The 21,866-nt window shown below is 40.4% G+C and overlaps 1 long non-coding RNA gene across 1 annotated transcript in view; it reads left to right on the top strand.

The window, feature by feature from the left end:
• LOC112206962 (uncharacterized) overlaps positions 1 to 20,152 on the top strand; it is an 87,487-nt gene extending 67,335 nt beyond the window's left edge. The window contains exon 4 of the long non-coding RNA XR_010154629.1: positions 20,078 to 20,152. This is a non-coding gene — a long non-coding RNA (uncharacterized LOC112206962). The remainder of the gene's footprint in view (positions 1 to 20,077) is intronic.
• Positions 20,153 to 21,866: the final 1,714 nt, after the last annotated feature.

The following is a 21,866-nucleotide window of genomic DNA, read 5'->3' as shown; positions in this document are numbered from 1 at the left end:
TCCTCGCACAGCATTCATCTCCAGAGTCACTGTCTCAGGAGCAAAAGGTTTTTGTATTTGTCATAACATTTCTAAAGATCTGAAAAATTTCCTCACAGTGAGCCAGCCGTCTGTACTTTCATGAAGGAGACTGTTGGCCGTGGGTATTCCTGGCCTCTCCCCAATCAAAACTTCAAGCCCTTAGCCTTTCAGGCATTCACACTGTCTCCTTCCCCTGACTTATCAAAATACGTTTGCAGGAAAGAATCTTATATAGATCATTTTCTTTTCAAAATTATGTATATATTTATTAGAGACAGAGTCTTACTCTTTCAACTAGGCTTGAGTGCAGTGGTGTAATCATACCTCATTGTAACCTCAAATTCCCGGACTCAAGAGATCCTACCATTTCTGCCTCCTGAGTAGCTGGGACTGCAGGTGATTGCCACCATGCCCACCTAAGTTTTTCATTTTTTTTTGTAAAAATAGGGTCTTGCTATGCTGGCCTAGGCTAGTTTGGAACTCCAGGCTTCAAATGATCCTCCTGCCTTGGCCTCTCAAAGCACTGGGATTATGGTGTGAGCCACTGCACCCAGCATAGGTCATTTCATTATTTGCATTAGGGTTCAATGTCATCTTTTTCCAGAATTATTTTCATATTATCTTACCTCCATTTGTTGAATAAATGGCTTCTTGCACCTTGCCTTTTTTCCTTCAAATTCAAGTATTGAAAAATAATTAGATTGGCTGGATGTGGTGGCTCACTCCTGTAATCCCAGCACTTTGGGAATACAAAGCAGGAGAATTGTTTCAGTCCAGGAATTCAAGACCAGCCTGGGCAACAAAGCGAGACACTATCTCTACAAAAAAAATTAGGGAAAAGCATCACATTGTACACCTTAAATATATACAATTTAATTTGTCAATTATACCTCAATAAAGCTGGGGAAAATAAATAATTAGGGGAGATTGGAAATTAGGTGGTAATTCTCTGGGTGTCTTTATATACCACTGTATACTCCATCTAAGTGCCCAGATAAATAAAAGATCTAGAATTAGGAGCTAGATTTCCTGAACCCCTATATAATGCCCAATATACCTAAAAAATATTGAGTAACAAACACATCTTCTAGGGGCTAAAGATCATTTTCTCTTGCAGAGCAATGCCTCTGCCCCCGGAAATGTTCTTATAATTTAATTGATCATTGCAAGCTGGACATTGATCCGAGACAAACAAATACTGTCGTGTCATTGAAGGTTGGGTCACTGACTAAGATATGTATCCTGAAGTATGAAGGGGGAGAAATGGAGCCAGGAGCCAAGGAATGTGGGCAGCCTCTAGAAGCCAGAAAGGGTGAGAAACTGTATTTTCTCTTAGAGCTTCCAGAAGGAATGCAGCTGGACTGACACCATGATTTTTTAGGACTTCTGACCTCCAGAAGTGTAAGGTAATAAATATGTATTGTTTTAAGCCACTGAGTTTGTAATAGTTTGCGCCATCAACTACAGAAAATGAATACAGAATCCATGCTTTTCATCACCAGGCCTTGCTGTCTTGGATGCCTACAAAAAGTGAGTCTGTGGAATTACGGGGTCATCCTAAGGAAAAATAGAAAAACATGGCTGTAGGCCGGGCATGGTGGTGAACACCTGTAATCCCAGCACTTTGGGAGGCCAAGGCAGGTGGATTGCTTGTGGCCAGGAGTTCGAGACCAGCCTGGCCAACATGGCGAAACTCTGTCTCTACTAAAAATACAAAAATTCGCCGGGTTTGGTGGTGCACGACTATAATCCCAGCTACTCTGGAGGTTGAGGCACGAGAATCACTTGAACCCAGAAGGCGGAGGCTGCAGTGAGCTGAGATCATACCATTGCACTCCAGCCTGGGTGACAGAGTGATATCCTGTCTCAAGAAAGAAAGAAAGAAAAGGAAATAAAAAGAAGAAGAAAAAAAGAAAAACATGACCGTTTGGTGGATATGACAGACCAGTATGTATGTGTAATTCAGTAGGGGTTTAGTTTTGCTTTCTACCTTTAAACATGATTAAAAAAAATCTTTGATCATTTTTGAAAAGCATATGAAAGACAGAGAGAGAGAGAGAGAAATATCCATCATACTCAAAATTAATCCTTTGAAAATATTATAATTACTGTGGTATCTGGTATCCATCCACTAGATGTCAGGAGAGACAATGTCAAGGCTCCTACTCTGCTTCAACCTTCTACTCAGGTAGCATTCCTGATAAAACTGAAAAGCAAACCATTGTAGAAACCATACGATAATTTACATGTAAAATGCAGACAAGGTACAATAAACATTTCATATGACTTCGTTTTGGAATATATGTGTGAAAATCTAGACTTAGTCTGTGGTCTCATGAGACCAAATATAGCCAGCTCTTTTAAATAGCTTATGGTGGCACACGGAGGGCATTCTGGGCATTTCCCAGTGTCCTGTGGCTTACCCTGTACTTTTTGCACTTTTGAATAACACCTCACCCAGAAAGCTTCTCAGCAGTCTACCTACCACAAGGGAATTTGCTTTACTGGTTTTGCGTTAAGTTGGATCATTTTTGTGGCTCTTCCTAAAAACCTGTTTCTGGCTGCCTTCTTAGTGTTCATTTGAGAGAAGCCATTGTGTCTTGAGTGATATTTAATTTACTTATTTAGAAGGTTTATGTAATTTTCCCTAGATCCTGTCTGTTCACTGTTCTTAAACGGATCAGCATGGCTCTGATTGACTACAGTTTCCCTTTTAAATCAAATTTCTTTTGGTTTGCTCCTGGGGCAAAATGGGTGGGTCTGTTAGTGGAGCAGTGAAGGGTAAGACTGTAATAAAGATCATAAATAACAAAAGTTAAAGTCAATGATGTTGTCAGATGACTCATCTGCATGGCATTGGGGTCAAGAGAGCAGAAAAGCAGTGAGAAATAAAAGCAACAACAAAAAAAGGAAAGGGCTTCTTGCTGAACTGTGGGGCGTGTGTGTGTGTGTGTGTGTGTGTGTGTGTGTGCTGGGTCGATTCCCAGGGAAGAAAAGTAGTCACTGATTCTTCTGTGGCGTACCTGACCACAAATTGCCCAAGACTTCCCCTTGGTTATAGACAGAGCTTGAATCCCCTATCAAAAAATTGGACCAGAGCTTCTAATAACATGATCGTATCCCAATACAATGGAAAGTTGAATTTTTATTGTTACCTCCTTAATTCCTCTTATTATATCTCTGTCATTAGTGTCAGGAGATTTTTTCAGGTAACATACTTATATTCTTTCTTAAGGTACAGTATAACTTTTTAAGTTTTCTTCTTTTTCTATTCATGAATCTTGGTTGAATGTTATTTTATATTTGTAGGGCTATGTGGGTTTTCTTCTCTCCTAACTTACAGATGCTCTCAGATCATTGTTTAACTTTGATAGCTTAACATTCTCTTTCTATATTCAAAAAATCAGTGACCTTGCCCTCTATCTGCCGGCTTAAGCTTTCATACACTGATCCAAAGCTTGTTGGAACATGGATATTTTAAACTATTACTCTCCCATATATCTACTTTTTAAGGGATTTTTAAACTTTCATCACTTTTAAATAAGTTTTGAATAACAAATACATGCATATGGTGCAAATCCCAAGCAGTAAAAATAAGTAAATACATTTAAAACACTCAAAAAGTGAAAAGTTGTCCTTCTATTCTAATCACAGCCATTCGATTTCCTTCCCCAGGGCAATAACTACCACCAATTTGTATTTATTTTCCAAAGACATTCTAAGCATTTACACAATACAAATAATAACATACTTTATACACTCATCAACACTCAACTTTTTTCATTTAGCATTATTTTGGAGGTAGTTCATATCAGTACCTGTAAAAATGCCCAATTCAATGTATGGATGAGCCATAATTTGTTGACGGACGTCTAGATGGTTTCAAAGTTTTTGCTATTACAAACATTGCTCTAATGCCTATTTTTGTAAAGGTCTTTTTGTATATATGGGAGTATATCTGTGGGTTAAATCCCTTGAATGGAAATTGCTGGGTCAAAGGGTGGGTATATTTTTAATTTTGATAGAAATTACCAAATTGTCTCTATTGCAATCAAAATAATTATTAATCCCATCAACAATGTATGAGGGTGCCCATTTCCCCACACTCTTGCAACAGAATGTGTTATTTTTATCTTTCTTTATCTGATACATATTGTAGTTGTACATATTCTAGATTTAGTTTGCACATTTATGAGACTGAACACATTTCATATGTTTAAGAGAAATAGCTATTTCCTTTTTAAGTGAATTATCTATATTTATCCATTGTCTAATTTGTAATTGGGTTCTTGGCCTTAGTTTTATTGATATGTAGGAGTCCTTTATATATTAAGGAAACTGGCCGTTTGTCTGTAGGGCGTGTTGCTATTTTTTCCAGTTTGTCTTTGATTTCCTGATAATGATTTTTTGTGATACAATTTTTTTAGATTATATAGTCAAATTGATCAATCTTTGCTTTTATGGCTTCTGGGTTATATGGCATCTTAGATCTTTCCCACCCTGAAATTATAAAAAAATTGCCCACGTTTTATTCTAGTATTTTTATGGTTCTAGTACTTCAGATTCAAATATTTAATCCATTTGGTATATGGCATGAGATTTAATTTTCTAAATATACTTTAAAAATCATTATCTTTCCCTCATTATGTAAATATAGCTGCACATTATAAAAATTTTAGAGGTACCAAAAAGCTAAAAGAAAGAAAAATTATCTCTCATGTTATCACCTAGAAATAACTACTGTTAACTTTTTTGTAATTCCTTTTTCTTTTTTTCTATATATAGAAACTGCTTTTTTTCTTACAAAACTAGGGTCATGTTTATATATAGGGTCATATTATATATATAGTTTAGTATTCTGTCCTTTTTTCAACTTAATATTGTATCATGAGAAGATTTCCCATGTCAAATGTGCTCACTCTTGAAATAGAAACACTTGTTGTCTATCTGGGCCTGTCCATCTGCATCTGCAGTTGATCCTTGAAGAACAGGGGTTTGAACGGCAAAAGTCCACTTACATGTGGCTTTTTTGTTCAATCAAATGAGGAACAAAAGTATTTCTGGGATGCAAAACTGCCTTTGAGGAGGACCAACTTTTCCTATATGGTGGTTCCACAGGGCCAACTGTGGGACTTGAGTATGCAAGGATTTGGGTATATGTAGGTGTCCTGGAATCAATCCCTCATGGGTACTAAGGGACAACTGTATTTTAAGGCTTAGTTTGAAAGCTCTGGAGGGATAGAAACTGTGTCTGTGCAAATGGTTACGACTAGTGTTTGGGCATTCCCGTTTTTTGGTGGGCACCCAGTAAATGCTTACTGATAATGTCATGCTTTCCCTTCCATCATTCTAATCTGTGATTAGAAGTTAAGTACAGAGATACTTAATTTGGGACCAGATTCCAGTCTTTATATAATGCTCCAAGAATAAATCACAGTGTTGCCTGTCAGGTAAATATTCAATAAAATTTTGATCTAATACCATCTTTACACTGAACTATACCAAATCATTATTTTCTGTGAACAATTTTACCATTAAGTTTATACCTCATTTAATTAGGTAATCATGTAATAATTAAACAGACAATGCAAACAGACTATGATGGGAAAAGATTTGATTTCCAATGAAGGATTAATGCAAGCCTTCATGGAACAAGTGACATTTGATATGGGACTGGATGGAATTTGACAGAAATAGATATGGGAAAGGCAAGACATTTCTGGCAGAGGGGATCAAATGTGCTAAAATCCAGAAGTGAGTATATACCAGACATTTTCAGTAGATTGTCAGTAGTCCAGTTTGGCTGGTGCAGAGGTTACATGAGTGAGAATAGGGAGAGGCTAGGTTTACAAATTAGCTTTGTAAATGCAAAGTTTAACCAAGGCTTTGAAAGACAGACTAAGGAGTTGATACTTTAAAAAATTTTTCTTTTTCTTTATAATTTTATTTCCTCTTTAGCCTTTCTGTCTTGAGAAGTTGATACATTTTTGGGCATTAGAGTGATTAAAGGTTTTCACTTTTTTACTATGGAAAATGTTGAACATATACAAAAGTAACAGAACAATATGACAACTCCTCATGCAGCCATCACCCTGCTGCAGCAGTTGTCATCTTATGACCACTCTCATTTAATCTCATGCCCCATTTACCCCTTATTATGTGGAAGCAAATCCTAGGCATCCTATTGTTTCATACATGTGTCCCTGAAACATAAAGATTTTTTACAAAAATAACCACAAAACCATGATCACACAAAAGAGCTGACAATATTTCCTTAATATCATTTAAGGGTTTTGAAGAAGATGTGCCATGAGCAGTGCAGTGCTCATCTAAGTTAATCAAATTAACTTCATGTTGCATAGACAACTATCTAAATGTAGCTAACATAAACGAGCTATTTTTTTATGAGTGGTGAATGCTATTAGTCACTTCACTGACACAAAGCCATTTAGGGATTTTTTTTTTAAAAGCATGCAATTACGTCAGAAGCAGAGCTTGGAAATGATGTTTCTCGGAAAGAAAAATGTCATAGTCAATTTTAATTAAAATAAAACAGACAAAATATTTTCTCAACCTTTTAAAATCTTTCATAGAAATAACAGGGGTCCATTTTCTTCAACAGGGTACCTTTAGCTGGAACTAGCCAACAAAAAGAGAGTTTTTTTTAAAGACTAAGGTCAAAGATAGATAATTAAAGGAAAGAAAGGAAATAAATAGCTCAGTATTGCAATAAATTGTGTCCTTCTAAAGAAACTGCATTACATTAGAATAGATTATTATCTGGGGGATGGTTGGAAAAATCCTGCTATCGTGGTGGAAATGCAATTACGTTCTGTTGGATGTTGATGAAGAGAAGGCCATTGAAACTCCAAAGCCTCCTTATTCCCCTGGGTGCCTTCATCCTTGTGACATTAGCCACCTGGAGCCCTGTTTGTTCAGTTGCCCATCTGATAGAATATCCAATCTCCTCATTTCCTGTGCTGTGGAAAATTATTTTATTCAGCAAGTGACTGAACTCTTCTTTGGAATGGAAATCGCTGATGTATTTGAGACAATGTATTTGGCACAAAGCAAAGATGAATCTTAGACTCCTTTCTCTAGCAGACCTTGCCCAAAACCCACTGATTTTTTTTAAAAAGGAAGACAATAGAAGGTCTGATTCTGTTTGATAAAGCAGAGATTATTTAAGAAGGTAAGTAGTTTCTTTATTTTACTTGAATTTCTGAAGATTTACTCTAACAAGGTGGAAGAAGAAAAAAAGCATCCATAGGAACAGCTGTTTCTACTGCTAAATTTTAGTTGTAATTCAGTCCCTCTGTGAGGTCACAAAGCCTTTCAAATCTAGAAGGACAATTGTAAGTTGCAGTGAGAGGCTGATGTATGTGCTGAATGACTTTCCATTCAAGATGGATAGAAAATGGGATATACACACTTAAAAAAAAAACTTGCACATTCTTTGAAATACAGTAGTCCCAATGAGAAATAGAGGCTTTTGAGCGTAGGAGGCAGAACTTGGCATATATTTTATCTTCACTCATTTTCCTGTCCTAACAGGCCTTGCCTTTGCTCTTTGGGTTAATGGCTTGTTCTCTATTGTTCTGTTGTTAACTACATTAAGGTTATGCAAACCTAGTTCCCCTAGATCATAAAGCTCACTTGTCCTTCTGCACAGCATGGAGATAGAGCAAAGGTTTCAACAGATTAGATTATAGTAGATGTGAACTGTGGTAACATCCTCATTATCTGTAGTTTAGACTGCCAGTAATCTTAGGTGGCCTTTCTGGAAGATGTCCAGAACCTGGAAGGAAACAAAGAAGGCCTTTAAGAGGTCAAAATAACTATCATCAAGACCATGGACTTTATCCTGTGGGAGAAGCATCAGGAGAGGCAGTCAGATCCTAACTTTAATCAGTAACCTTATTTTGTACACAATTCTAATAGACTTCATTATCTGGCTTGCTGGCCCACAGCAAATTAGATGAGAGGCTATTAGCAGCAGGTCCACTGAGAATCAGGAGAAATAACAGCCAAAATCTTGAATGCAGGGGTGGAGTAGAATTTTAAAAGACATATGCAAAAACTGGGAAAAGCTCAGCAGTCAGAGGCTATTGAGCAAAAGACAAACAATCATGTGGGCCACAACAGCCTTCAGTATTATCTCCACCTGTTAGATAGGGACTCTCTTGCCTCCCTGTATGTATTCTTAGTACTTAGAACATAAAGTGGTATAAAGGAGACACAGCTTTTTTCTTCCTGGAAGCCAGACATTAAAACAGGATCCCAGTATAATCCAATAGTGCTTATAATGCTAGACCCAAGTCATCAAGCTATAATTAGATTATATTCACTTTACTCTGATTAAGAAGGGAGGAAAAAAAAAACCCATCCTGGAAATGTGATTGAAAACACTTGGGTAAACACCTAGTAGTGGGATTGCTGGAATGTACGGCAAGTGTATGTTTAACTTTATAAGAAAATGCTAAACTGATTTTCAAAGTGGCTGTACCATTTTGAATTTCTAGTATCAATATTTGAGAGTTCCTGTAGTTCTGTACTCTTGCCACCACTTGGTATTTTCAGTTTAAATTTTTTTTTATATTCTAATAGGTGCACAGTGGTATATCATCTTGGTTTTAATTTGCGTTTCCTTAACAACTAATTATATCGAGCATCTTTTCATGGGCTTATTTGCCATCAGTTTATCTTCTTCGATGAAATGTCTGTTGAAATATTTCAACTTTTTTTTTTTTTTTATGGAGTCTTGTTCTGTCACCAGGCTGGAGTGCAGTGGAGTGATCTCGGCTCACTGCAACCTCTGCCTCCCAGGTTCAAGCAATTCTCCTGCCTCAGCCTCCCGAGTAGCTGGGACTACAGACGAGCACCACCGCGCCCAGCTAATTTTTGTACTTTTAGTAGAGACAGGGTTTCACCATGTTGGCCAGAATGGTCTCGATCCTTGACCTCGTGATCCACCTGCCTCGGCCTCCCAAAGTGCTGGGATTACAGGCATGAGCCACCGCGCCCAGCCAATATTTTGACTTTAAAAAAAAATTGGAATATTTATTTTCATATTATTGAGTTTTCTGAGTTCTTTATATATTCTGGGTATAAGCCTTTTATCAGATAAGTATTTACCCACCCAAGTGAAATGAAAACTTATGTTTGTACAAAACCCTGTATGCCAATGTTTATAGCAGCTTTATTCATAACTGCTAAAAACTGGAAGCCACCCAAACGTCTTACAACTGGTGAATGGTTAAAAGTTATAGAACATCTATAAAGTAGAATCCTACTCAGCAATAAAAATGAACAAACACCTGATTCACATGACAAAATGAATGAAACTCAAATGCTGTATGCTAAGTGAAAGAAGCTACGTACTGCATAATTCCATTTATGTGAAAATAGATCAGTGGTTGCCAGGAGCTGCAGGGTGGGGACAAAGGGGCAGTATGAGAGAATTGGAACAGTTTTCTATCTTGATTTTGTTGGAGGTTTGTCAACACTCATAGAACTAATTTAACAAAAGATGAATTTTACTGTATGTAAATGATACGTCAATTTTTTTTTTTTTTTTTTACAAAAGGCAAAATAACAGTTGAGGGTATTGAAAGGAAGTAAGCTTTAAGAATGTGGAAAATGTACTGCTGTGGCTGCATATCGGGGGCTTTCAGTAAGCTGGAACATTAGGTTAGGCATTAGAATTTCATAAAAAGTTTAATCCTGTTTTCAGGGGGCAGAAATAGAAAATTGTAATCACTTGGATTTTAACTTTCAGAAAATTATGAATGCAGCAGTATCAGGCTTTTGCTTGGCAGTGAATAACTCATGTGATGGACAGACAGAGTCTTGGTGGAAGGAGGGGGGAGAGAAAACAAATTATAGATGAATGATCGCCAGCTTCTCCAGCTTTTTCTTATTTTACACACACACACACACACGTGCACACACATACACACAGACACACACACACACAGACACACATATACATACCCACACTTACACACACACACACATGTGCACACACATACATACATATGCGCACACACAGACACACATACACATACATATATGCTCACACATACAGACACATGCACACACATACACACACGTACACACACATACATGCACACATACACACACCCCAATATACACACATACACGTACACACATGTACACACATATACACAGACATACACAGGTACACACACATGTAAACACACACAAACACATACATACACTTCAACTTTTTCCTTTCTTCCTCCTTCTCCTTATCCATATACCAGTCTATCAGTCCATCTTTCACATTGGAGCTAAATCTCTTTGTGATCCAGGCACACCAGCAGTACCTCAGCCTCACAGCTTAACTTATTTCCTATGTACATTCCTACCTGTGTGAATTTGCTCACATTGGTCCCTTTGCCAGATATAACCTCTCCTCTCTAACTCCTTTAACCTCTGATAGGCAGACTTGAAACTCTCAAGGTCCAACTCAAAATCCGCCTCTTCCATGAAGCCTTCTTTGATCACCCCAGTCAACTTTGATCACCCAGTGTCACCCCAGGGCATTGAATATTCCCTCCTTGTATTTGTGGAAAAAGAGGTGGAGAAAATTGACTTGACTCTAAAGGCGGCAAGTAGAACAAAATATCAAACATATGCACATTATAGAAGCTAGATTAATGTTGGCTGATGGGCCTGCACCATTAGCTTTGGTTGAGGCAGTATCATTGTAGTGGTTAAGAGCATGGAGGAGGCCGGGCATGGTGGCTCATGCCTGTAATCCCAGCACTTTGGGAGGCTGAGTTGGGTGGATCATGAGGTCAGGAGATTGAGACCATCCTGGCCAACATGGTGAAACCCTGTGTCTACTAAAAATACAAAAATTAGCTGGGCGCGATGGCATGTGCCTGTAATCCCAGCTACTCGGGAGGCTGAGGCAGGAGAATCACTTGAACCAGGGAGTCGGTGGTTGCAGTGAGCCGAGATCGTGCCACTGCACTCCAGCCTGGTGACAGAGCGAGACTCCGAAAAAAAGAAAAAAAAAAAACATGGAGATGGAGGAGGCACATGCCTAGGTTTCAATACCAGCTCTGCTGTGTACTGGCTGTGTGATATGGACAAATTACTTAACCTCTAAGTCTCAGTTTCCTCATCTATAAAATGGGGATACTAATAACATCTACCTGGGGTTATTGTGAGGAGTAAATAAATTACTTTATATAAAGTGCCTGGCACATATGGAGCTCCATGTAAGTGTTAGCTGCCATTATTTTGGAAGCATAGAATTAGTTGAAAGTAATTCTAATCAGATGGGGTAAACATATTGCAAAGGATACATTGGTTTCAAGGGAAATATTACCATTAGGAGAGGCAGAAGTGTAAGATAGTATTCACATTCATCTCGTTCAGGCATGTCAGAAAGATCAACAACACTTGTTCCATTATGGATTCTAAAGTAACTCTGTGAAAATATAGAATTCCAACCTTCATAATGAGACTTTAAAGGGGGCTGCGTAGGCGAGGGCAGGGGGAGATGGGGAGGGAGAGTCAGCTGCGGTATGTACTTCTCTGAAGAGAGCCCTTATAGCTGGCCTGTCCCACTAGCAGCCTTTTGATATTCTAGGCAGCTGCCTGACACTACACTTTGGTGCTCCACAGTGTAATTAACGGGCATGCACACAGCTGCCTTGTCAAACAATTGACCAGACTTGGCAGTGTATGCTACAGAGGCGGGGTGGTAGCAGGGAGCACCTAGGATACATTTACCACCTTGGGCACTGGGCTTTCCCAACAGCTCTGTAATAACACTGCAGCTGCACCCTGAGCACTTCTCAAAACAGTGTTCCTGCTAACTTCTTAGAGGGGACTATCCAAATTCCTCGATTCAGAATGCGTTTCCATTTTCTACCTTACACAACAACAATATCACTAGCTTGACCTCCTCCTTGATGCTATCAGAGTCAAGTGTGACTGGCCCATTAGTTTTTTTTGTTTCTCCTCTAAACCACACAATTACTTTTTCATCTCTATTACCATTAGCCAGATAAATCTTGTTCAGGGAAGGAAGTGTAAGAGGAAGTGTGATGTCAGGAAAAAAACACGGGACTGGGAATCAGAAGACTGCATTTTTTGTTATGGCTCATTAGTTTTATGACCTTGAGAAAGTCGTTCGTTCACTCTGGACCTTTGGGTGTTGTGTACAAGTGAGATGGTTAGGTTGGAGAGGAACTTTCTGGGATATTTGTGGCTTTCAGGATTTAATACTCATAAGCCATTGCAGGGGCTCTAGATCTTGGATCTTTGATGTCATGGAGCCCTGTATAAGAATTTCAGAACCGTCCCTACCCTGAAACTTTGCTTGTTGACAAACAACTGACTCTTAATCAGAATAGCATCCCTGTCCCTGAAACTTCCAGCCTACTGTGTTTTTCAGCCTTTCTTGAGGGTGCTGAGTAATTTTAACATGGGGTTGTATTTGGAATGCTACAGTGGCTTTTGGTACAAAGCTCCAGAATGACAAGACAGACCTGAGGATCAATTATAAGCCCAGCTTTGCCATTCCATATATAGGGTGTGTGCCCACCCTGTACTTGCTCATCTAGGTTATGTTTTCCACATTTTATCTGTGTCAGACATCAGGCTCCTAATTTGAGAAATGTACTGTTGGTTTTAGCTGAAGTCATTTAGCTCATTTCCTTGTTGGAGAAATGTTGTCTTACACATACAGACTTCCTCTAGAGATGGAGGGGATGGCCCTGGCAATCCTACTGTATGCCTTCTGCACGTTTTTATCCATTTGAAATCAGGTTGAGGAGAACACCAGGGACGGCTCAGAGGGAGTTGAGAATGCCTAAAAAGGATATCAACAGCCTCAGGGTGTGTGTGGTCAGAAGGTTGAGACTCAATAGCCCCCAGTACTGCTGGTTTTGCCTGAGGAGTGAGCAATATTTATGGATAACAGCCAGTTGTGTGCACCTCTTCCTGACTATGCATTCACTGATGTGTAGTTGGTACCTTGACATTGGCCATGGTGGAAATATTTTCAGTATGGAAATCAGCAAACACTACAAATCAGATATGTTTTAAAAAAATCTCTTTTCTTTCTCTTGTTCAATTGGATAATTTCTTTTGATTCATCTTTCAGTTCAATGGCTCTTTCCTCTGTCATCTCCAATCTGCTATTGATCCCTTAGAGTGAGTTTCAAATTTTGGTTATTGTGTTTTCCATTTCTAAATTTTACATTTGGGCTGGGTGTGGTGGCTCACGCCTGTGAGGCACTTTGGGAGGCCAAGGCAGGCGGATCACTTGAGGTCAGGAGTTCGAGACCAGCCTGGCCAACATGGTGAAACACCGTCTCTACTAAAAATACGAAAAAATTAGCTGGGCCTGGTGGTGTGTGCCTCGGGAGGCTGAGGCAGGAGAATTTCTTGAGGCTGGGAAGTGAAGGTTGCAGTGAGCCACTGTGAGATCGCATTACTGCACTCCAGTCTGGGCAACAGAGCAAGACTCTGTCTCAAAAAGAAACAAATCAATAAATAAATTTTACGTTTACTTCTCTTTTATATCTTCTATTTCTTTTAGAGATTTTCTATTTTTTCAATTATTGCAAGAATGTTTACAATTGCATACAAGAGCATTTTTTTGTTTTTTGAGACGGAGTCTCACTCTGTCTCCCAGGCTGGAGTGCAGTGGTGCGCTCTCGACTCACTGCAAGCTCTGCCTCCTGGGTTCACGCCATTCTCCTGCTTCAGCCTCCCGAGTAGCTGGGACTACAGGCGCCCGCTACCACGCCTGGCTAATTTTTTTGTATTTTTAGTAGAGACGGGGTTTCACCGTGTTAGCCAGGATGGTCCAGATCTCCTGACCTCGTGATCCGCCCGCCTCGCCCTCCCGAAGTGCTGGGATTAGAGGCATGAGTCACCGCGCCTGGCCAAGAGCATTTTTATAATAACTATTTTAAAGTTATTGTCAGATAATTACTACATATGTGTTATTTTGACACTGGCATCTCCTGATTGTCTATTCTCATTTAAATTGAGATTTTTCTGGTTCTTCATATTCCAAGTATTTTTTTATTGCATCCTGGACATTTTGAATATGATGTTTTAAGACTCTGGGTCTTGTTTAAGTCCCATGAAAGATGTTGATATTTTAGCAGACAATTGACCTGGCTAGACTTGAGCTGCAATTTCCAACCCACCTCTTGTGGTTGTAGTTCAGTTCCGTTTTCAAACCTTTGCATTGCTATTTGAACCCATCCTACACTTTTGCCACGCAGTGATTAATTTGAGACCTGAGTATTGACCCATCTTGTGGTTCAGTTCTTGAAGTTTTTGGCAGGGTCGTTAGGATCAGGGTGATTAGGATCAGATCCATACATGCACAGCTGGGGTGAGCCCAAGCATTACTTTATGGGGTCACTTTCCTGAGCTCCTCCCTCTCTGCAATCTCCCTGATACGTTATGGTTCCTTGGGGCTCCTTTTTCGGTCCTTTAGCCAGGAATCAGGGGTTTTAGTTCCTCCACTCTGTTACACACTTTTGTGAGTAGAACAATAATAACAACAAAAGAGCATGGTTTGGATGTGGCATTACCCCACCTTCTTGGCGTCATAGGTTCACCAATCAAGAAGGAAAGTTTGGGCCCATGCAGGCTCTTCTGCCACCACTGCCACTGAGTTGCCAGGGGATTAGGTCATTAGGGAATGGAGAGAGAGAGAGAGAGAGAGAGAGAGAGAGAGAGAGAGACACCTCTTTGACCATTAGGAGATCCTTCTCCTAGTCCTTAAGCCAGAAATTAGAGTTATTCTTGGAGCTTTCTCTGTGCTGATGCCTACTTTCAGGTTTCAGGCTGTGTTGTGTTTAGGCTGGGGAATATCTTGGAGATGGAGGGGTGGGTAGATTGGGGGGTGGGAGTAAACTCACCATCGATTTGGTAATACTTGAATTCAGGTTTTCTTCCCCAAACGGCCTGCTACTATCTACTTTTCAGCATCTTCAAATAGCTGCCCCATGAATTCTGTCCAGTAGGAAACGGTGGGTGGAAGCATGCTTACTCCATCTTGCCTGGAGCTGAGGGCCCTTTATTTCTTCCTTGGAGATCCAGTTGTTAAACACTTATCAACACACTACAGGCTGATTGTACCAAGTGTTAGTATAAGCAAGGAGACTCCTTATGCAATCTTTCACATTACATTCAGGCAGGTCTACCATTTTCTATCTGTGCCTCTGAACAATTAGTTGCCACACCACGCTGGGCCTCAGTATCCTCATTTGTAACTTGAGAATAATAATAGCACATACCTCATTGGATTGTTGTAAGGGTTAGATGAAATAATACAGTACCTGGAACAGTGTCTGGCACGTAGTATACGCTCAATAAATGGAAGCTATATTATTTTTAAAAATAAAGAATAAACTCTTTGCATCTCAGTCTCTCTCAGAATCAGAGAGGTGTGTATTTACTGAGGAATAAAACCCAGAGATGGAGAGGTCTTAGGGTCTGCAGTAGTTTAGAGCTTCAGCTTTAGAGCCAGTTGGTGAATCTCCAGCTCAAATATTTACTAGCTATATGACATTGGGCAAATCACTTTTCCTTCCTTCCTTCCTTCCTTCCTTCCTTCCTTCCTTCCTTCCTTCCTTCCTTCCTTCCTTCCTCTTTCTTTCTTTCTCTTTCTTTCTTTCTTTCTCTCTTTCTTTCTTTTCTTTCTCTCTCTCTCTCTCTCCCCCCCCCCTTTCTTTTTTGAGACAGGATCTCACTCTGTTGCCCAGGCTGGGGTGCGGATGTGCTACTATGGCTCACTGCAGCCTTGGGCTCAGGTGATCTTCCATGTCAGCCTCCTGGGTAGCTGGGACTACAGGCTCACCCCATCACACCTGGCTAATATTTTAATACTTTTTTGGTAGAAACAGGGTTTTTCCATGTTGCCCAAGCTGGTCTCTAACTCCTAGGCTCCAAGCGATCCTCCCAACTCAGCCTCCCAAAGTTCTGGAACTACAGGTGTGAGCCCTGCGCCTGGCCCCTTTCACCTTTCTGTGCAAGCAGTAAAACGAGTACAATGAAAGTGCATACTTCACAAGGTTATTGAGAGGATTAAAGGAGATAATACATTAAAATGCTCAATAATTATTGGCTATTATTAATATTGGGTCAATTTAATTTAGTGATTCCTGTGAGCTAGGCCCTATAGGGCTATGGAATGGATATCTTGTAGTTATAATGCCCATAGATGATTGTGTGTAAATACGCACACACACACACACCCCCAATCTTGGGGTGTTTTGGGGAACTCACTGACAGCACTACCTTCTCTCCCTGAGACACTGACCTGCCTCCTGGTCTCTGCAGCATTGCAGGGTGAGGAGCCACTGTCTTGATCTACTTTAAAACACTGGACCATGCTTATTGGACTATCGTGAAGAGAAATTAATGAGCATGCAGTTAATCTCTGCAGATTGACTGAGGGCTCTGTCACTTTCTGCTTATAGCTTGTAGTCCTCAGTTCTTTTCAAGTTAATAGCTTGTGACTTTTTGGTCACTCTTTCTGTGGGCTGGGCTGACTGCTCACCCGGGTTCTCTGCGGGAGCAGCATGTGCACTGTTTCTGTTGCAAATGGTTCCTGGAGCTAGAATTAAGAGAAGTGGTTTTGCTGATACATTTTTGTGGTTTGTCTAACACCTTCTTTCTATAGCAGCACATCGCCTCTAGTTTTCCTCTTTGGGTGTCTGTTTGTGTTTTTAATTTCCTTTTTGTAGAGTCTTTTTTGATTAAAAATTTCTCCATGCTCAAAAGATGTTGAAATTCCATTTTAGTGTTTTGATAAGGGGTGGCTATAATATTTGATATTCAAAGCAGCAGCAGCAGCAGCAGCAAAGCTCTTCATGTGATACGATACTGTTTGACATGCCCCAGCTTCTGTTGCCTTTTAAAAGACAGCATGGTGTGGTAAACAGAGCTCTTCACTGGCAGTCAGAAAAACTGATGTCAAGTCCAGTATCTGCTCCTCCCTTCCCTGGATTCATAGGGCAAGTCACATCACTGCTCTGCTGCTGAGTTTCTGTTATTTGAATACATTGAGGCTAGGGGCCACAGCAGCAGAGATGAGCTAAGGCCACAAGTGGAGCATATGGATATCAGCAACTGCAGAGGAAAATCTCAGTGACTGGCAAGAGCACATGATGCAGCCTGGGCCCCTGCTGGGGAAACCGAGGGATTTAAGGAGCTGGTTTCTGGCCAATCCCCCTTTGCTTTTCCTCCCCCAGGTTGGTGAAAGTGCTAAAAACATGAGTTCACTGTGAAACACGGAGGCTTGAGGCAGATCATTACGGAAGCCTCTTAGCTCCAAAATTTGGGGATTACCATAGGAGGGACTGGACTAAGGCAGGTGCAGGAATATTGCTGAAGCTGCTGCTGTTATCTTGGGGGCCCCAGGCAGGAGGAACAAAAATCAACTTATTTAATCTTGCAGTTTTCGTTTCCTCATTTCTGAAATGGGGATAATAATACCTCCTCGGCTTAGTGCTCAGTGCAGCTGTGAGGAGCAAATGTGAGAGCGGCTGCGAATGTGGTCCTGGTAGCACTCCCAAGCAGAAACATAAGCCATGTCAAGGTCCCATCTGGGAAAATCTGCTCCTTTCCTGGTCTTCCCCCTCTGGGCATCAGAACTTTAACTGCATTTGCCAAGTGGAGTCCATACAGTTCAGCTAACAGTACTTTAACACAACAAAAAGACTTAGCTAAAAATGACTCAATGCAGGCAACATAACTCTTAGGCTGCAAGTGATCCTCCCAACTCACAACATAACATAATTATCTACAACAAACCACAGATCCTATATTGGCAGGTTTTAATTTTTTTTTTTTTGACACAAGTTCTCGCTCTGTTGCCCAGGCTGGAGTGCAGTGGTGCAAGCTCAGTTCACTGCAACCTCCGCCTCTCAGGCTCAAGTGATCCTCCCACCTCAGCCTCCCAAGTAGCTGGGACTATAGGCATGTGCCACCATGCTTGGCTAAATTTTTTTTTTTTTTAAATTTTTGTGGAGACTAGGTTTCACTATATTACCCAGGCTGTTTTTGAGCTCCTGGGCTCAAGTGATACTCCCATTTCGGCTTTCCAAAGTGTTGGGATTGCAGGCATGAGCCACTGTGCCCTGCCAAGTTCTAATGTTATTTTCAATTTCCTCTTCAGTAAGGAATTGGGGAAGACCCCTATCTTTTGTGATTAGGAAATTGTTGCTATTCTGGTGTATTCTGGATTTCTATCTTTTTCTCTCTGTCTAAGTCCTACATGTTCTCTTCTGTGTGTTCCCTGCTGTTTTTGTCTCACGCTAAGCTGCACTGAGATGGGACTTTTTTTGGTATAAAGACACTCATTAATTAATACAGGAAATTCACAGTCATTCAGCAAACATTTATTGTGTCGGCCATGTGCCATGCACTATGCTGGAGAGTGGGAATACAGAGATTTTTTAAAAAGTTATCATCTTTTAGGTCTTTATAGTTTAGCAGAAGAGCCAAACAATTATAGTAGTGAGATAAGTGCTCTGATCATTTCATAGAGGGCCATAGGAGAGTACAACATAGTTGGGTATATTGATGGGGCTGGTCCCAGGGAAGCTGAATCTGAGTTGAGGTCAAAGGAGTAGTTGGAGTTTCCCTGGAGAAGGGGGCTAGGAGAAAGATTTTCTAGGCAAAGGCAGCATTATTTGCCAAGGTATTGGGGCACTGAAGGGCGTAGCATTTACAGGGAGCTTTAATAGCTTGGCTAAGTCAAAAGTAGGGATTAAGGAAGGTGTGGAGTGATGGGAGATGAGACTGAAGGAACAAGAAGGGGCTGGGGCATGAAGAGCCTTGGACATCCTGCTGGAAGAGAGTGGGAAACCAGTGGAGAGTTTTAAATAGGGAATCAACATGATCAGGTTTGTGTTTTTGAGAATAAGGTATTAAAAGAGGACTCAAGATGCTCAAGCACAATGCATCAAACACAGTCAGGAAATGTGACAGAAACCCACAGTTTCTATCCAGGAGATGGCAAGATGATTGGCTATAAGGCAGTAGCAGTGGGGATGGAGATCCAAACTTGCTCCTGTTGTCTTGGTCCAAGTAGTAACTGGGGTCTTACAGCAATATTGGCTAAGTGCTGCAGTGGTCGGGGCTTATAAGAATGGAGAAAAGGCCCTGGATTTGTCTTAAAGGAATTCACTGGTTCCAGGGTGAAGGATGTGGATAGCAGGGAGTGATGATGGCAGTGCTTTCATATGCAGAGTCCAGGAGAGATTCAGCAAGGTACAGTATGTTGAGGTCAAGTCCATGATAGTTAATTTTTTGTGTTGTTTTTATTGTATCAAACAGCACAAAATGGTGTTTGTGTTTTATTTGGCCTATACAACATTCCAAACATTTTGAGTCAACAATGAAAAACCAGGAGATTTTACAATTTACAAACTCACATTTCTGGTTTCTCTTGAAAAATCCAGATGCTCTGGCAGCACTAGGCCTGCATTAGTTCATGTGGGTCAGCTGGAGCGGATTAGCTACTGCACCCTTTAGATGGACTGTTTGCTCTCTAATCAACCACACACCCACCCCTCACACCGTGTATGCAGATGCACTCACACTCTGCCTGCTTAGCCAGGGTGGGCTTTGAGTTTGTAATCCCCAGGTTATCTCAGGCCTAGCTTTTTTTTTTTTTTTTTTTTTTAGAGACGGAGTCTCGCTCTGTTGCCCAGGCTGGAGTGCAGTGGCGCGATCTCAGCTCACTGCAAGCTCCGCCTCCCGGGTTCATGCCATTCTCCTGCCTCAGCCTCCCGAGTAGCTGGGACTACAGGTGCCCGCCACCACACCTGGCTAATTTTTTTGTGTTTTTAATAGAGACAGGGTTTCACCGTGTTAGCCAGGATGGTCTCCGTCTCCTGACCTCGTGATCCACCCGTCTCGGCCTCCCAAAGTGCTGGGATTACAGGCCTGAGCCACCGCCCCCGGCCTCTCAGGCCTAACTTTAAAGGTGACTTGCAGCAGCAAGATTGCTCATACAGGATGGTCTTTATCATTCCAGTGAGAAGATTAAGCCATCAGCTGAGAATAAAGGACATGGAGAACAGATTGGATTACAGAAGTCATGACTGCACTTGTAAGTGTTGTCTTGATAACAAACATAGTAGGCTTAAAAAATCTTTAAGTATGAAACTTTCTCAAAGTTCTTTTACAAAATATTTCTTATTGTTCTGTATTGTGATTTCTTATTGTTCTGTATTGTCTGTTTACATGAATGTCTTTCTCACTCATCTGGTGAACCTCTTATGATCAGGAACTGTGCCTTTTCCTTGGCTGTGGGTCTGATATAATATACAGATATACATACATATATACATGTTGATATATGTGTATATATGTTGATATATATATATGTTGAAATATACATCTATATAATCAGACCCTTGAAAGGGGTTGATATCATAGAAGGATACACACACATATATATACACACACTCACATATATATGTTGATATCTATCTATATATGTTGATATTATATATATCTATTATATCAGACCCTTTCGACACACACTCACACACACACACACATATATGTGTGTTGTGTGTGTATGTGTGTGTATATATATACACACATATATATATTCATATATATATATATATATATATACACAAGCACACATATATATATATATGGAAAGGATAAAAGTGATGAAGGGGAGAATAAGACTGTCCCTTAGGGTTCTTGTCAGGAGACCAGATGAGACAATGTATGACCAAATGCTTAACACAGAGCCTAGCACGTAATAGACACCCAGATCGATTTTTCTTCCTGCATATGAAAGAACTTAAAGAGCACATACTCAATAAAAGCTGGTTGCCTTTGTTTCCTCTTCCCCTTCTCTGATGTCAACATTCCTGGGAGATTCACCTTTGACCATTCTAGCAGGGCTTTTACATGCAGTGTCTCTCACTCAGTGGGCACTCGTTTATATATTCAATCCATTGATTACAATGGTAGATTACATACCTACTATGTATACAGTCTCATACTAGATGCTGCAGGGATGCTAGAGGTAAGACCCACTTCTTCTCTCTTGTTCTTTGCCTGGTAGGGGGATTAGACACATATTCAAGGAACTCTACATATGAAAAACAAACTATTCGATGTGCCACAAAAGAGGACAGGCAAAATGCCCCTGCCATCCAGAGCAGTGTGGAACCCCATGAGGTAGGGGGAATCAGGAAAGGCTTCCTGGAGGAAGTGATACCAAAGACAGCATGGGAAAGGGTAGGATTTCAGCATGAGGAGGTGGAGTGGCTGTGGAGGCAGTTTTCTGCCTACATGCAAAGTTTTCCTTGGAATTATGCCTAGTTGTCAAAGGCCTTTTAAAAATCTAAATAAAGTAGACACATTGTTTCTTCTCTTGCCAACAGGTCTCTTTACCCTCTTAGACAACTCTATAGATGAATGATGCAAAAGCAAACCAAAACCTCAAAGTGCGACACTTAACTAGGTCATACCACCAGACTTACTTGAAATATCAAACTGGTATTATTTCTTTGCTTATACCTGAACACTCATTGGCAAATATTTACTGAGTATCTATTATATGTGAGTGCTGGCACAGTTACAAGATACTGTGGCATATAAAAATGAATACAGTATAGGCCATGGCCTCAAAGAGCCTTGACTCTATTGAGACAGATATGAAAATCATGTAATGTGGTAAGTAGTCTAGTGGTAAGTAAGTAGTCTAGTAGTATGGATCTGATCCAAGTGCTATGAATGTGCAGAGGAAGGCACAATTAACTATATCTGTAGAGAGGTTGAAGAAAGGTGTCACAAAG

The sequence above is a fragment of the Pan troglodytes genome, chromosome X, assembly GCF_028858775.2.
Source record: "Pan troglodytes isolate AG18354 chromosome X, NHGRI_mPanTro3-v2.0_pri, whole genome shotgun sequence".
In the NCBI taxonomy this organism is placed as follows: Eukaryota; Metazoa; Chordata; class Mammalia; order Primates; family Hominidae; genus Pan; species Pan troglodytes.
The sequence above is the reverse complement of the archived record's forward strand: the minus strand, read 5'-3'. Positions and strand labels throughout refer to the sequence as shown.